The sequence below is a fragment of the Artibeus jamaicensis genome, unplaced genomic scaffold (genome assembly GCF_021234435.1).
Source record: "Artibeus jamaicensis isolate MK-2021 breed Jamaican fruit bat unplaced genomic scaffold, CSHL_Jam_final scaffold_1964, whole genome shotgun sequence".
Classification (NCBI taxonomy): Eukaryota; Metazoa; Chordata; class Mammalia; order Chiroptera; family Phyllostomidae; genus Artibeus; species Artibeus jamaicensis.
This window is the reverse complement of record NW_026522030.1, coordinates 55232634-55248161: the sequence shown is the minus strand read 5'-3', so window position 1 is coordinate 55248161 and position 15528 is coordinate 55232634. Positions and strand designations below refer to the sequence as shown.

General features: G+C 37.1%; 1 protein-coding gene across 1 annotated transcript in view; it reads right to left on the bottom strand.

The window, feature by feature from the left end:
* The window catches only part of ADAMTSL1 (ADAMTS like 1), a 948619-nt gene that overhangs the window by 330995 nt on the left and 602096 nt on the right, over positions 1–15528 (bottom strand). The gene's annotated exons all lie outside the window — the stretch shown is intronic.

The following is a 15528-nucleotide window of genomic DNA, read 5'->3' as shown; positions in this document are numbered from 1 at the left end:
TATGCACCTTCTTTTGGCTGATTTTAATTAGTATCTTTTTGCTGCAGTAAACTGTAACTGTGAGTATAATAGTGTGTCCTTCTAGTGAGTTATCAAACCTGAGAAACCTTGGAGATCTTGAACTTGAAGTTAGTATCAGAAGTAAGGGTGGTTTAGGTGATCTCAAAGTTTGTAGTTACTAACAATGTCAAACATTCTTAAAGATAATTAAGTAAAATTAGCACATTCAGTATTTCTCCAAACAAATGGCCTACAGAATCATTCATCAGATAAGAAATCATAGAGTAAATCAAGAAAGTTGTTGGATCTTGCTAGAGCTTTCATTTAATCAAATGTGAAAATCTTAGGCCACAGAGTTCCTTTCCTGAGCTACTTCTAGTTTTATTAACTATTCATACTTGTATTAACAAAGAGGTGTTGTGCTTACTGATACTCATGCTTCATTATTAACATATTTTTCCCAGAGGAAAGGGTGACATATAATAAACATTATAGGATTTGAATGGTAGTGTGCCTTTCTCTAGTTGCAGGACCTTCTGTGAGCCTCCGTCTCCTCATTTATAAAGTGCAAATGATAAAGATACCCCAAAGGATTGGCACAAGAAGCACATGATAATATGCATAGTGCCTTCTGCAAACTATGCAGCATGAAAACTAATAAAATTCATAAAAATTTCTAAATTAGATTCACTCTGCCTTTATACACTTTACTGAATTTCTTTGGGAAAATAAAATCAATGATTTTGTCCATCCCAACCCATGATTACTTTAATATATATATATATAGAAACATATATATATATATAAGTTTCAAAAAAGTTTTTCTACGAGAAGTATAGAAAAAAAGTTCTCCCACTGAAAAGCAGAGAAGGAAATAAAAATAAACATTCCAGTGTTTCAGTCTGAGCAAAAAGGTGGGGGGAAGAGTCCTCATGGAATGTCACTTTCTAGATCTCTTAGCTATTTCAAAGAGAGAGAGGAGCTCAAAGATTTTAAAACTATACAGTTTTTTCCTAAAAGAAAAAAACATTTCAGTTGGCTTGTTATCTAACAGGAACATGGTCTTAGAAAAGATTAAATTGACAAATATTAATCATACATAAGTCGGCCTGTGACTACACGAATTTACTGGAAACACACCTTTCAATTGAGAAGACAGATATAATGAGGAAGAAAGGATACAAACTCACTGAGTGGTGGTTGGCAGTACACTGTACATACATTATCTTCTCATCCCTCACCATTCCCCCAATCCAGAGTCAGACCCTTTGCCTATGTTCTGCATCCCAAGGAATGGTAGCACCATACTTTGCTTAAATGAGAAACCTGGGCATCATTTTTACCTTTCAATTTTTCTCTCCTACTACATTTAAGCAATAACCAAATCCACGGATTCCGTACCTTGGTTTGTTTGCAAATCTCTTCTTTTCATTCCACTCCCAGTTTTGCCCTTTCCAATCCATTGCCCTCATTGCACAGTACTTTTCTAAATTAAGTATCTTAACATCGTTCATCTGCTTGAATTTCTTCAACAGCACTTTTTTGCCCTCAATATTCCAAGTCCCCAACACTCTTAATATAACTTACATGTCTTCTCATGACATGGGCCCTGACAGCCTCTTTAACCTGCCATCTCTTCACTCTCTCTCTTCAAATCCAGGCACAATTAGGTTTCTCCAGCTCTCTCTTCCTCTGAACATTTTTGATCCCACGTCGTAGTTCAACAGTCCTATGATTTACCAGTCTAAATTTCTTCCACAGTGACTCCCACACACAACTCAAAAATATATTTATACACATATGTGTGTGTGTGTGTATCTATAGTACAAATAGTACAAATATACATATTTGTACTATTTGCAAATAAACAGGAATATATGCTTATTGTGGGTTGAATCATGTCTCCCAAAAAGATACACTAAAGTTCTAACCCACTGTACCTGCCTGTGAATGTGATCTTATTTGGAAGGGTCTTTGTAGACATAATCAAGTTAAGATGAGGTCATACTCAATTAGAACGGGCTCCAATCCAGTATCCCTGTTGTTTTTGTAAGAAGAGAAGAGACACTGGGAGGAAAATGTCATGTTAAGACATAGAGACACACAGACACAGAGGGAAGCTGGTCATGTGAGGGTGAAAGCAGGGACTGATTCCTCCAACTAGAAGCTAAAAAGAGGCAAAGAAAGTTTGTACCAGGAGCCTCGGTGGAAGCGTGGCTCTGATGGCACATTGGTTTTGGACATCTATCCTCTGGAACTGTGGGAGAATACATTTTTCTTGTTTTAAACCTATCCAGTAAAGAAATCACCATGTAAAGTAATTTGGGCTTTTTTTACCCTGAAAAAAAAAAAGACTGCAGTTGGAATGATTCAAGCAGGTAAAAATAAAGTAAATCTGTATTTTAGAAAAAGCACTCTGTTTACAGTAAGGAGAATATAGCATAGTGACTACAGTGTATACTTTATTGTTTCAGGTGACAGGAATGTAGCACAGTGAAGATAGTATACTTTCCTGTATACTTGTCCTATCTTTCATCAGAGTGTAAGTTCTGGGAGGGTAAGCACTGTGCATTTTTCTGTCCATTCATGTATTTTCGGTATTTAGTACACCACTGCTAATAGCTAAGTAAATATTTGTTAAGTGCATGAATGAATGAATTTTTGACAATGATGCTAGTAAATGTATCATCCCTGAGGGATCCTATTCAACTTAGTATCCTCGGTACCCAATACACAGCAGAAAGAACAAATAAACAATGTTTAGAGACTAAGTAATTTGCCAAAATTCAACTATAAAGTATTAATACTTTATTTCATCTTTACTTTATCATGGAAAAAAGAAAGAAAAGATTGTGCACTAAATCTTATAAGCAACATATGCTTCCATGTGCAGTTAGATTACAAAACACAGAAGGAAAAATGGCTGACTCCTTGTTTCTGACATCACCACCTTTAGAATCGCTGGGAGATATTTGATACCAGTGACTTAGGTCACAGGCAGAGATGGAGAAATAATTATTCCATTCAGTTCATTTCAAACTACTCACCACAAGAATTATTAAAAATGGAAAGACCTTCTTTGTTAGAAGTATGGTTCATTTTAATGTTGCTGCGGAATTAATATAAAAACTCCATGATGCAATTTGTTGCCTATTTTTTATTGTATTATTCATTTAAAACAATAATATGTAAAGAATTACTAGAAAGGAAGACTCTTTTTCCTTTTTGAAATGTCTTATTTTCTGAAATAGCGGTAAGTATTGTTATAAATATGTAGATTCGTTACAAAAGATGTGGTTTATAATTGTTCTTGGTCTTTTTCATCAACATTTAATGTATCAACTGACGAATTGCATTAAGTATAAAAATAAAACACACTTTTCTGTATTTGACTTCAAAATAACCTCAGAATTACTTTTATCAGCAGCACATGTTCTACCTGTAAATTTATGCTACTCTTTTTATATATATTTAAAACAGAAACCAGCTTTGTGCTTTACAACAAATATAAATGGGGCAATTTGGATAATCAGAATAAATGAATAACAGCAGTACTAATAGAGCTGATCCTACTTGTGATGGCTCATTAACTCTACAGGATGCAATTCACTACCCTGGATCAAGGGTTAATAATGGTACATCATGGAGCTATTAGCAAAAGAAGGTTTCAATAGGAAATTAACAGAAGGGCTGTTCATTCATTGAGAAGTCAGTATCCCCTTTTGAATGTATAACCACATTGAGTCACATACTCAAAAAGGCCATGAAGAGAAAAAGCCAAAGAAAAGCAGTAATTTGGGTATTACTAGTAGTATGCACTAGTAAAGCTAGTAAGCACTTTAATGCATTTGATTACTTAATTTAATCATCACATCAATCCTATCATGTAGTTAAAAATATTAACCTCATTTTTCAGATGAGGAAGCTGAGGTTTAGGGACTTGCTTCAAGTCACATGTCAATGAGTGGTGAACTTTGGATTCCAATGAGTAGCAGGACTCCAAAGCTTTTGCTCCTAACTAGTCCTACTGTGACAAACTGCCTTCCTAGTCACCAGCCTTGTCACCAGCCTCACCTAGGCTATATAATAATGAACAAGTAAAAATCCCCATTTAGTCTGAGTTACCAAAGGTGGGGAGAGATACAGTACCCTCTGGGGACAATGATCAGATTCCAAGAGGGAGAGAAGAGACAGAATGTTGTAGGAAAAGATATATTCACCAAACCTTTTGTTTTCACATATAAATGGCAGAGTTAAGTCTGGGCAAAAATATTGTCCCATGGGTGATGGCAAAGAAATAACGTAGGAGGCATAGTTAGAAAAGGTGGATAAACATTGACATCCTCTGACCTCTAGTCTGTCATCAACTAGCTGTAAGATCCTGGGGGAAATGGCACAACCTAAAGCAGCAACATTCCTCGTGGCTGGACCAGATATGCTGGTCTGTGAAACGCTAGTGGTGACAATCTCTATACTCTGGAGAAAAAAAAGTAAGATAAGTACAGGGTAGCAACATTCTCATTAAGCAAGCTGAATCCAGTTTAGAGAATTGTCCTTTATTCCTAAAATCAGGTTTTTACTTCTTTCTTGTTAATATTTCAGTAACAAAATGATCATGGTAAAAGTCCATGGCAGCAGGTTTTTAAAATAAATTTCAATGTCCTTACTTAGCAGAATAGATTGGTTACTTTAGCTCATTCCATAAACTTTTTTGAATTGTTACAGGGTTATGAAATCCCACACAGGGAACCACTACTTTAATATATATTTGGAAGTCCAAATGTTCAGGCTTTTTTTTTTACATGACCACAGCACTTTACAGTTTCTTAAGCATTTTCATATGATTTTCTCTCTTCCTGCTCTATAGTTTATGAGGCAAACTCATTTTTCACAGGTTGAAAAACGGAATTTAGGATGGTTAAGTAATTTGCTCAAGAGTACAGATCATTAAAGAGCGGCTAGATTCCAATATGTGTCATTTGACTTCAGATACTATCTGCCTTTTAATGCATAAGTGGTTCATAATCATAAGGAGAGTGTTCTCAAAACACAGAACTAATAAATCTGATATCTGGGGGCTGAGGGACAAGAGTTTTATCTTTTGAGAATTCTCCAGATGATTCTGGTATGCAGACATGTTTGAAGACCACTGCTCAACACCAAACAGTACCTGCTTCTGTCCACCCAGACTCACTAGAAGAAATAAAAGCTTTGAAGTCACACATAACTGGGCATCTCTAAGCAAGTCTTATAATCTGCCCAAGCCTCAGTTCGTCATCTGCGAAGTGAGGCTAATGCTGCCTAATGAGTTGTAAGCATTAGAAAAAGTACATGTAAAGGGCCTAGATATGGTAGTCATCGAAAATTGGAAGCTATTTTGTCTCAGTAAACAAAAGTCCAGGGCCAGAAAGTTTCACTAGTGAATTCTACAGACTTTTAAAGGAGAATTAATACCTACTTTTTCCAACTCTTCCATAAAAGAGTTAAGAAGGGAATACTTCCAAACTCATTCTACAAGACAAAGTTACCCTGATAGCCAAACCAGACAAAAATGCTATAAGAAAAGAAAATTATGGGCCAATACCTCTGATGAACAGATGCAAAAATGCTCAATAAAATAGTAAACTGAATTTAACAATACACTGAAAGAATCATACACCTTGATCGAGCTGAATTTATTCCAGATATGCAGAGATGGTTCAATATCCACAAATCAGTCAATGTGCTACACCACATTAACAAAATGAAAGATAAAAATCATATGATCATCTTGCCCTGGCTGGTGTAGCTCAGTGGATTGAGCGCAGGCTTGCAAACCAGACAATTGCGGTTCGATTCCCAGTCAGGGCACATGCCTGGGTTGCAGGCCAGTTCCCTGCAGGCCAGTTCCCAGCAGGGAACGCATGAGAAGCAACCATACATTGATGTTTCTCTCCCTCTCTCCTTCCCTTCCCCTCTAAATAAATAAAATCTTAAAAAAAAATCATATGATCATCTCAATAGATGCAGATAAAGCATTTATAAAATTTAGCATTCATTTATGATAAAAATGTTCAACCACGTGGGTAAAGAGGGAACATACCTCAACACAATAAAGGCCATCTATGACAATCCCACAGCTAATGTCATACTTAGTAGTGAAGAGCTGAAAGCACTTCTGCTAATATCAGGAGCTGGACAAGGATGCATGGTCTTGCCTCCTTTATTCAACACATTATTGGAAGTTCTACCCTAATCAATTAGGCAAGAAAAAGAAATAAAAGGTATCCAAATCTAAAAGAAAGAAGTAAAACTATCATTATTTGTAGATACCATATTATACATAGAAAACATTAAAGACTCCAACAAAAAACTATTAGAACTAATAAATTCAATAGAGTTGCAGAATACAAAATCAATATAGAAAAATGTTCTGTATTTCTATAGCTAATAACAAACTATCAGACAGATTAAGAAAACAATCTCATTTATTACACAGTTGCATTAAAAAGAATAAAATACCCAGAAATACCCAAGGAGATAAAAAACCTGTACACAGAAAACCATAAGGCCTTCCTAAAAGTATCTGAAGAAAGCACACAGTGATGGAGAGATATTTTTGCACTTGTGGATTGAAAGAATTAATATTGTTAAAATGTTTACACTACACAAAGTGATCCATAGATTTAATGCAATCCCTATCAAAATTCCAGTAGAATTTTGCACAAAAATAGAACAAGCAATCATAAAATTTGTATGGAACCAGAAAAAATCCTGAAGAGCCAAAGCAATCTTAAGAAAGAAGAACAAAACTCAAGGTACCACCCTCCCTGATTCCAAGCCATATTACAAAGCAACAGTAATACAATGTATGTTACTGGCATAAAAACAGAACAGAGAGCCCAGAAATAAGCCCACATGAATACAGTCAATTACTGTAATTTACAACAAAGAAGCCAAGAATATAAAATGCAGAGAGGACAGTCTCTTCAATAAATGGGGTTGGAAACTGGACAGCCACATGCAAAAGAATTATACTGGACCTGTATCTTACACTATATACAAGAATAAACCCAAAATGGATTAAAGAGTTAAATGTGAGACTTAAAACCATTAAACTCATGGAAGAAAATATAGAGGGAAATCTCCTTGATGTTGGTCTTGGTGATGATTTTTTGGATTTGACACCAAAGGAAAACATCAACAAAGTGAAAAGGCAACCTACAGAATAGGAGAACATATCTGTAGATCATATATTTGATAAGGGGTTAATATTCAAAATATATGGGGAATTCATATAATTCAATAGCAAAGAAAACAACCTAATTGGACATATTTCCAAAGAAGACATGCAAATGGAAAATATACATGAAAGATGCCTGACATCACTAATCATGAGGGAAATGCAAGTCAAAACTACAGTGAGATGTCAATCACCTTATTGTGTCAGAATGGCTATGAATAAAATGATAAGAAGTGTTGGCAAGGATGTGGAGAAAAGGGAACATTTGTGCACTGTTTGTGGAATGTAAATCAATGTCACTGTGAAAGCCATGTGGAGGTTGATACAGGTGGGGAGTGGTGGTGGGTGGAGTGGGGAAGATGAGTGAAGGTGGCATGAAATTACAAACTTCCAGTTATAAAACAAGTTCTGGGGATGTAATGTATAGAATGATGATTATAGTTAACAATACTTTATTGTACTTTAAAAGTTGCTAAGGGAGTATATCTTCAAAGTTCCCATCACAAGAGAAAAATTTTCTATGTGTGGTGATGAATTAACTAGATATAGTGGTCATTATGCAACATATACAGATATGGAATCATTATGTTGTATACCTGAAACTAATATGATGTTTTATGTGAATAAACAATGGAACCTATTTTACTGCCTAATATGATTCTCTAATATTACTGAATAATAATAAGGTCTATATTATAAATAGCGATGAGTCTAGAATGTTCCTGAAGCACCTTCACAACAAATACAGATAATACACTCATTTGTGACCCTGGGATGGCCTCCAGGTCTCAATTACTTCCTCTGTGAAATAGCTGTGTCCATTTATTGCTAAAGTCTCTCCTGGCTTGAAAGTCTAGGGCTCCATAGTTTTGGTTGAGTTAAAAGCCCATTTTTGAAATAGTGGTTCTTAGTCGAGTATTAAACATGTATATTGAAATAATTGGTACTTATAACTAACAGATCTCTATAATTATGCTGTCATTTTCTATCAAGGTCAGACTATGTCCAAAGCTAAACATTTGCTTCTTTATAGTGTATGATTTTATCTGCTTAGCCTCAAAAATATTTGAAGCAATATTCAAATGCAGAAATGTATGATACCTAATGCCCCTGAAGTACACATAACACTCAGAGATATCTGCTTCCAGATTTTGGTCTGTGTGTTATTATGCATGCATTGCAGTCTACCATGGCACTCTTCACGTGCCGCTATCACAAGCCAACAGACCAGCTGTACACTTCCCATAAGCTTCATCTGTGCTGACTGATGACTGTGTTCAGCCACTTGCTAATTATAAAAAATTGTGTTATATACTCCTTCAAAAATATAGAATGCAACGTACAAAAAAATTATAAGATGACTAAAATAAAGCCAGAAAAAAAAAGCTAAGAATCCCCAACAATGGAGTAGAAATGGAAAAGATAAAAAAATAGGACAGGGAGTTTTTTTCAGGAAACTAGGAAAAGCTATTCATTAAAATAGCACATTTAAGCTAGCATGAAGATTTCTTTGGCAGTTTAAGAATATGAAAATATGGCTTTTTCTTAATATTTTTACCAAAGATGGAACATACTAATTGCTAATATACAGATAAAACTTAAACATAGACAGTTTTCTAAGAATAAAATGTATGCATTTAAACCCTTTCAGGGTAGTAGTGAGTGCTCTTCTTTTGGTGACTGACTTCACTCTTGTCCTTCTGAAAAAGTTGTACTGAAGTAGTCCACCTTCATTCCACTCTCATCTTGCTATTTTCTGTTCCTTCCATTGTTTTATAAAATTCAAGTAGGTTTTAATCAGGAAAACACAAGGCTATTATGGTAATAGGAGCAAGGATTAAAACTTATACCCATTATCCATTCATATTAAAAGGTTGTTTTTGATCCCCTGAGCATGATTAATTTTATTGATTGCTTCCTACCCTCTGCCTCAGTTATAATCAAAACAAAAACTCTCCCCTGGCTCCAGACCTAGTTTCCTTTCTGCTCTTGCTGTCCCTGCCTGGCCAGGGCACATGGTTGCCTCCACCTTGGCTGCTCTGAGAGCCTTCTCACTGGTCCCTTTGTCTCCAGACATCCTATAAATGCAGGCATCCTGTAAATGCAGCTATATTAATTTTTTTTTCTTTTATTGATTATGCCATTACATTTGTTCTATTTTCCCCCATCCGTTCCCCTCCACCCCGCACACCCCTCCCCCACCATCCCCCCCTTTAGTTCATGAACACGTGTTTCAAGTTCTTTAGATTCTGTATTTCCCCTACTATTCTTACCCTCCCCCCATCTATTTTCTACCTACCATCTATGCTACTTATTTTCTGTACCTTCTCACCCCTTCTCCTTTTCCACTCCCCTGTTGCTAACCCTCTACATGATCTTCATTTCTATGGTTCACTCTGATCTAGCTGTCCTCTTAGTTTGCTTTTGTTTTAGGTGTGGTTCTTAATAACTGTGAGTTTGCTGTCCTTTCACTGTTCATCTTTTTTATCTTCTTTTACTTAGGTAAGTCCCTTTAACATTTCATATAATAAGCACTTGGTGATGATGAACTCCTTGAATTTGATATTATCTGAGAAGCACTTTATCTGTCCTTCCATTCTAAATGAAAGCTTTGCTGGATAGAGCAATCTTGGTTGTAGGTCTCTGGTTTTCATGACTTGGAATACCTCTTTCCAGCCCCTTCTTGCCTGTAAGGTCTCTTTTGAGAAATCTGACAGTGATGGGAACTCCTTTGTAGGTGACTGTCCCCTTAGCTCTTGCTGCTTCTAGAATTCTCTCCTTCATTTTAATCTTGGCTAATGTAATGATGATGAGCCTTGGTGTGTTCCTCCTTGGGTCCAACTTCTTTGGGACTCTCTGAGCTTCCTGGATTTCCTGGAAGTCTATTTCCTTTGCCAGATTGAGGAAGTTCTCCTTTATTATTTGTACAAATAAGGTTTCCATTTGTAACTGTTCCTCTTCCCCTCCTGGTACCCCTATAATTTGAATATTGGAGCGTTTAAAGATGTCCTGGAGGTTCCTAAGCCTCTCCTCATTTTTTTTTAATTCTTGTTTCTTCATATTTTTGTTTGGTCATTTTTTCCTTCCTTCTGGTCTGCTCCCTTGATTTGAGTCCCAGTTTCCTTTCCATTACTATTGGTTTCCTGTGCATTTCCATTCATTTCAATTAGTTTAGCCTTCATATGTTCCTCTAATTTGTGACTAAAATCAACCAGTTCTGTGAGCATCCTGATCACCAGTGTTTTGAACTGTGCATCTGAAAGTTTGGCTATTTCTTCATCATTTAGATTTATCGGCTCTGGGGCTCTGAGTTGTTCTTGAGCCGTGTTTTGATCTGTTTGTGCCTGTTATGTATGAGGAGTGGAGCCTTGGTTGTTCACCAGGGTGGGGCCACCCTGGTCACTGTGTTGTAATGCTGTATGTGGGGGCATGGTCAGAGAGGGAGCAATGTGGTCCTCTCTGCTTGCCCAGTCTGCCTCACTGCTCGCCCCCACCTGCTTATCCAAGTGCAAATGTGCCAGCCCACCACCCTGGGCCGGCTGCCAGGACCCACGTGATCTGTCTCAACGCTTGCCTGAGCAAGCGCTGGTTTATCTTCTTGCAAATGCGCGACCGACTGCAGACAGCCAGCAGCGCCTCTTCCCTGGGTTCCGCCTATAGCTAGCCCACACCTGGGAACCTCGCCCTCAGCTGCCTGTGCACCGCCCAGGTCAGAGAATCTTTTTTGCCCCACCCGCTCTGCTGCTGGCTTCACCCCTCTCACCGGTTTAGCTGAGCGGTTTGTTGTTTTCGGACTCCGTATTCAATTTTCTGTGTGGTTTGGTTGCGTTTATTATTGTTAAAACTTTATTGTTTTTAGATTTGGTTATGTGAGGACGCAAAGTATTCCCACCTACGCCTCCATCTTGACGGAAGTCTCCTATATTAATTTTTCTATAGCAGACCTATGATTATGTCTTCTCCCCCAAAACTTTTTCCCAGCCACTCACTTTATGAGAGTCCTGTGTACCATTCAAGCTTCCATGATTTTCTCATGAACCCACTCTTGTTACTGTATGCTTGGGGGTACCCTGCTCTCCAGCCCAACTGCTTGTCAGTGACCAAGTCAAATCTGAGCTTTTCATCTTTTTTACCATACTGTTGCCTCTAATAAGACAGATAAATGAAGATAATAATAACCACATACAATTTCTATGTACAAAAGGCCACAACTCTTTACAGATATTATAGAGTTTACATTGGCCACTAAATCTCACAAGTCACACATAACAATGTAACTTAAGGAGGTATGCTTGTACTTATAACCAAAAATCCAGCACTGTCATTTCATATTTAATATATATATATATAATTTATTCTTTCACTGCTGATATAGGATTTCCTTTTAGTTGCCAAGGTACAGGAGGCCAGCTGGCAGGATTGGACAAGGGAAAAAAACAGGCCATGTTGAACTGCCACACAACAGAAACAAATGAAACCTAGTTTGCAGACCTGTCTTGTTTGTTTTGGTTCCTTCGTCTCAGTGTAACATATAGTACAAATCACTTTAAAGTAGATATCAAGATACCTGGAATTTAGTCCCATTTCTGCCACACCCAACCATATAACTTCCAGAAAAATCATACAACTTCTCTGTCCTCATTTTCTTCATAAAAAGGAACTCTGTCTTGCTTCATTCAAACAGTATACATGCATAAAGAATTATTATTATTTTATTTGCCATTCCCTACAACATACTACCTTTTCTGTATCTATTTGTTTTTAAATTTTCTATGATGCCCAAAACTTTTAAAGACTCCATGATTTCATTTCAATGCCACTGAGAGTCCTACAGAAGGAAGCAAATACCAAATGTCACAAATAATGTTCAAATATATTGCTTTTAGATTGGATCATCTCTAAGGCCTTCTTAGTTTTGAAATAGTAAGGAAAAAGGACTCATGGACATGGACAACAGTGTGGTGATTGCTGCAGGAAGAGGAGTATAAGGGGACTAAATGGTAATGGAAAAATACAATAAAGAGCTATTTCAGTATTTTTAATTGCCAAGTTTTATTAAAATTTTGGATTTGTTACCTTTAAAAAAAAACAAATATGTTCTAATTTTCTAACTGAAAAATAAAGAAATGCTAAAAAAAGATTAAATAAAAAAATAGTAAGGTTCTAAATTCAAATTTATATCTGAAATTCACATATTTTATATGTAAAGAAAACTTCAGATATGTAAATATCATCCCATCCTCCTAACTGAGAAGTGCTTGGACATGCCAAAATTTCCCTGTCTCATGATTCTAGACTTCATGAAGGTTGAGAATGTCTCCTCCCTCTTGACATAAAAACTTTCAGGACATATCACATCTCTTGTAGTACTTCACACTACAGTTATTTCTTTTATATCTGAATACAGATTTGTTTTAAATAAACATGTGAATTGGAAAAATACTGAGACATGTTAATTTTTGTATTGTTTTATTTTAATTTTATGTTCATTTTTATATTGTTAGTTGTGATATTAGAGATTCTGAAGGAAGATAAATTCCCACCAATGTTTTCTTGTGAAGGAGATGCAAAAATTCTTAAAATGTCTACTTTATGAGATATAAAAATATATGGAGATATAGCACACAGGAAATTATAGCAACTGCTTGCTTCAAAACCTATGCTGGTCATCCTAATGGAAATAAGCCAGTCAGAGAAAGAAAAATGCCCTATGATCTCACTTATATGTGGAATCTAATGAGCAAGATAAATTGACAAACAGACTTCTGGCCAAGATGGAGGCATAGGTGGGAATACTGTGCCTCCTGACATAACCAAAATTAAGGACAACAAAAATATAGGAACAAAAACACAACCATAATAGACAGAGAATTGAACTGTACGAAAGTCTGACAACCATTCAACCAGACTGGTAAGAGGGATGGAGTTGGCAGCTGGTGGAGAGGGGTTGCAGCAGGTAAAAGTGGTGGTTGCCAGACCCAGAGTATACGCAGCCCAGGGCTGACCACGGCCATATATTCTCGTGCAGATAAACTAGGCAAAAACAGGCAGTGAGACAGACCAGGCAACCCAGGGCTCCCATGCTGGGAAATAAAGCCTAAAAGCACTGATTGAAAAAGTGCAGGCAGAGACTCCTAGCCTCACAGGAGAATTCACTGGAGAGATCCACAAGGTCCTAGAACATACACAAGCCCACCTGGTAGAGAACCAGATTCAGAAGGGTCCAATTTGCTTGTGGGGAGCAGCAGAGGGGACTGAAATCCAAGAGAGAGTGAAACAAGTGCCATTCTTCCCTCTGACCCTGCTCCCACATACAGCATCACAAACCAGCCACTGGGTTGCCCTGCCCTGGTGAACACCTAAGGCTCCGCCCATCACTAAATAAGAGGCTCGACAAGACCAAAAAAAAAAAAGGCCAAATGAAAGAATAGATCAAAACCCCAGAGCCAGTATATTTAAGTGACCAAGAGATAACCAACATATCAGATGCACAGTTCAAAACACTTGTGATCAGCATGCCCATGGAACTGGTTGATTTTGGTTGCAAATCAGATGAAAAAACAAAGGCTATGCTAAGTGAAATGAAGGAAAATGCACAGGGAAACAATAGCAATGGAAAGAAAACTGGGACTCAAATCAATGGAGTGGACCAGAAGTAAGAAAGAAACAAGAAGGAAGAGACAAGAATTCAAAAAAATGAGGAGAGGCTTAGGAACCTCCGGGACATCTTTAAATGTTTCAACATCTGAATTATAGGTATACCAGGAGGAGAAAGAGGAAAAGAAACAAGTGGAAAACTTATTTGAACAAATAATAAAGGAGAATTTCCCCAATCTGGCAAAGAAAATAGACTTCCAGGAAGTCCAGGAAGCTCAGAGAGTCCCAAACAAGTTGAACCCAAGAAGAAACACACCAAGGTACATCATAATTAGATTAGCCAAGATTAAAATGAAGGAAAGAATCCTAGAAGCAGCAAGAGATAAGGGGACAGTCACCTACAAAGGAGTTCACAGCAGTCTGTCAGCTGATTTCTCAAAAGAGACCTTACAGGCAAGATGGGGCCGGAAAGAAGTATTCCAAGTCATGAAATGCAAGGACCTACATCCAAGATTGCTCTATCCAGAGAAGCTTTCATTTAGAATGGAAGGGCAGATAAAGTGCTTCTCAGATAAGGTCAAGTTCAAGGAGTTCCTCATCACCAAGCCCTTACTATATGAAATGTTAAAGGTACTTATCTAAGAAAAAGAAGATAAAAATATGAACAGTGAAAGGACAGCAAACTCACAGTTATTAACAACCACACCTAAAACAAAAACTAACTAAGAGGACAGCTAGATCAGGAGCAAAGCCACAGAAATGGGGATCACATGGAGGGTTAGCAACAGGGGAGTGGGAGGAGGAGAGGCGGGGAGAAGGTACAGAGAATAAGTAGCATAGACAGTGGGGAGAAAATAGACAGGGGAAGGGCAAGAGTAGTATGGAAAATGTAGAAGCTAAAGAACTTATGACCCATGGACATTAAGTAAAGGGGGGATGTGGGTGGAAGGATGTGTGCAGGTTGGAGGGGAATGAAGGGGGGAAGAGGGGATGACTTTAATGGTATAATCAATAAAATACATTATAAAAAAAGATAAATTGAAAAACAAAATAGAATTAGAGGATTGTATACATGGAACAGACTTCAGAGCTCAGAGGGTAGGGGGTAGGGTACTAAATAAAAGAAGGTGAAGACTATTAGAGAAAGAATATATATGCATAGCCCATAGACACAGACAATACTATGGTAAAGACTGGGGTGGGGCTGGCAGGGGGTGAGCAAAGGGGGTATAAAATGGGGGCCACCTGAAAAGGTGTCAACAATAAAAAATAGAATTTAAAATCAAGATGGCAAATGTACTAACTCCCTTCCCAAAGTAGACAATAATAGTTATCAGAAATCATACTTTTTGCTGTCCTATTTTAAAGGTTTACTGGCTGGAATCTGATCTCGCTGACACTGCCATGTCATTCAGACAGTCTGTATGAACTTTCAACAAAATTACAGATATGATAAAGAAACAAGTTTCTCTACAGTGTGATTTTAGAGTCAACCTCATCTGACTCAAAGTAAATGAAAGTTCTAAGTAAATGAAAATAGATGCTTCTGAATGCACATACACACAGACATAAAACACATTTCAGGGACAACCAAGGTAGAGATAATTTCAGAGTATAGTTAAAAAATGATACACAATATTCAAGGATTTTAATTCTTCGGTATTTGATGAGACTCAAGGAAAGGAAAAAAAAAGTCTAGCCTATTTTTC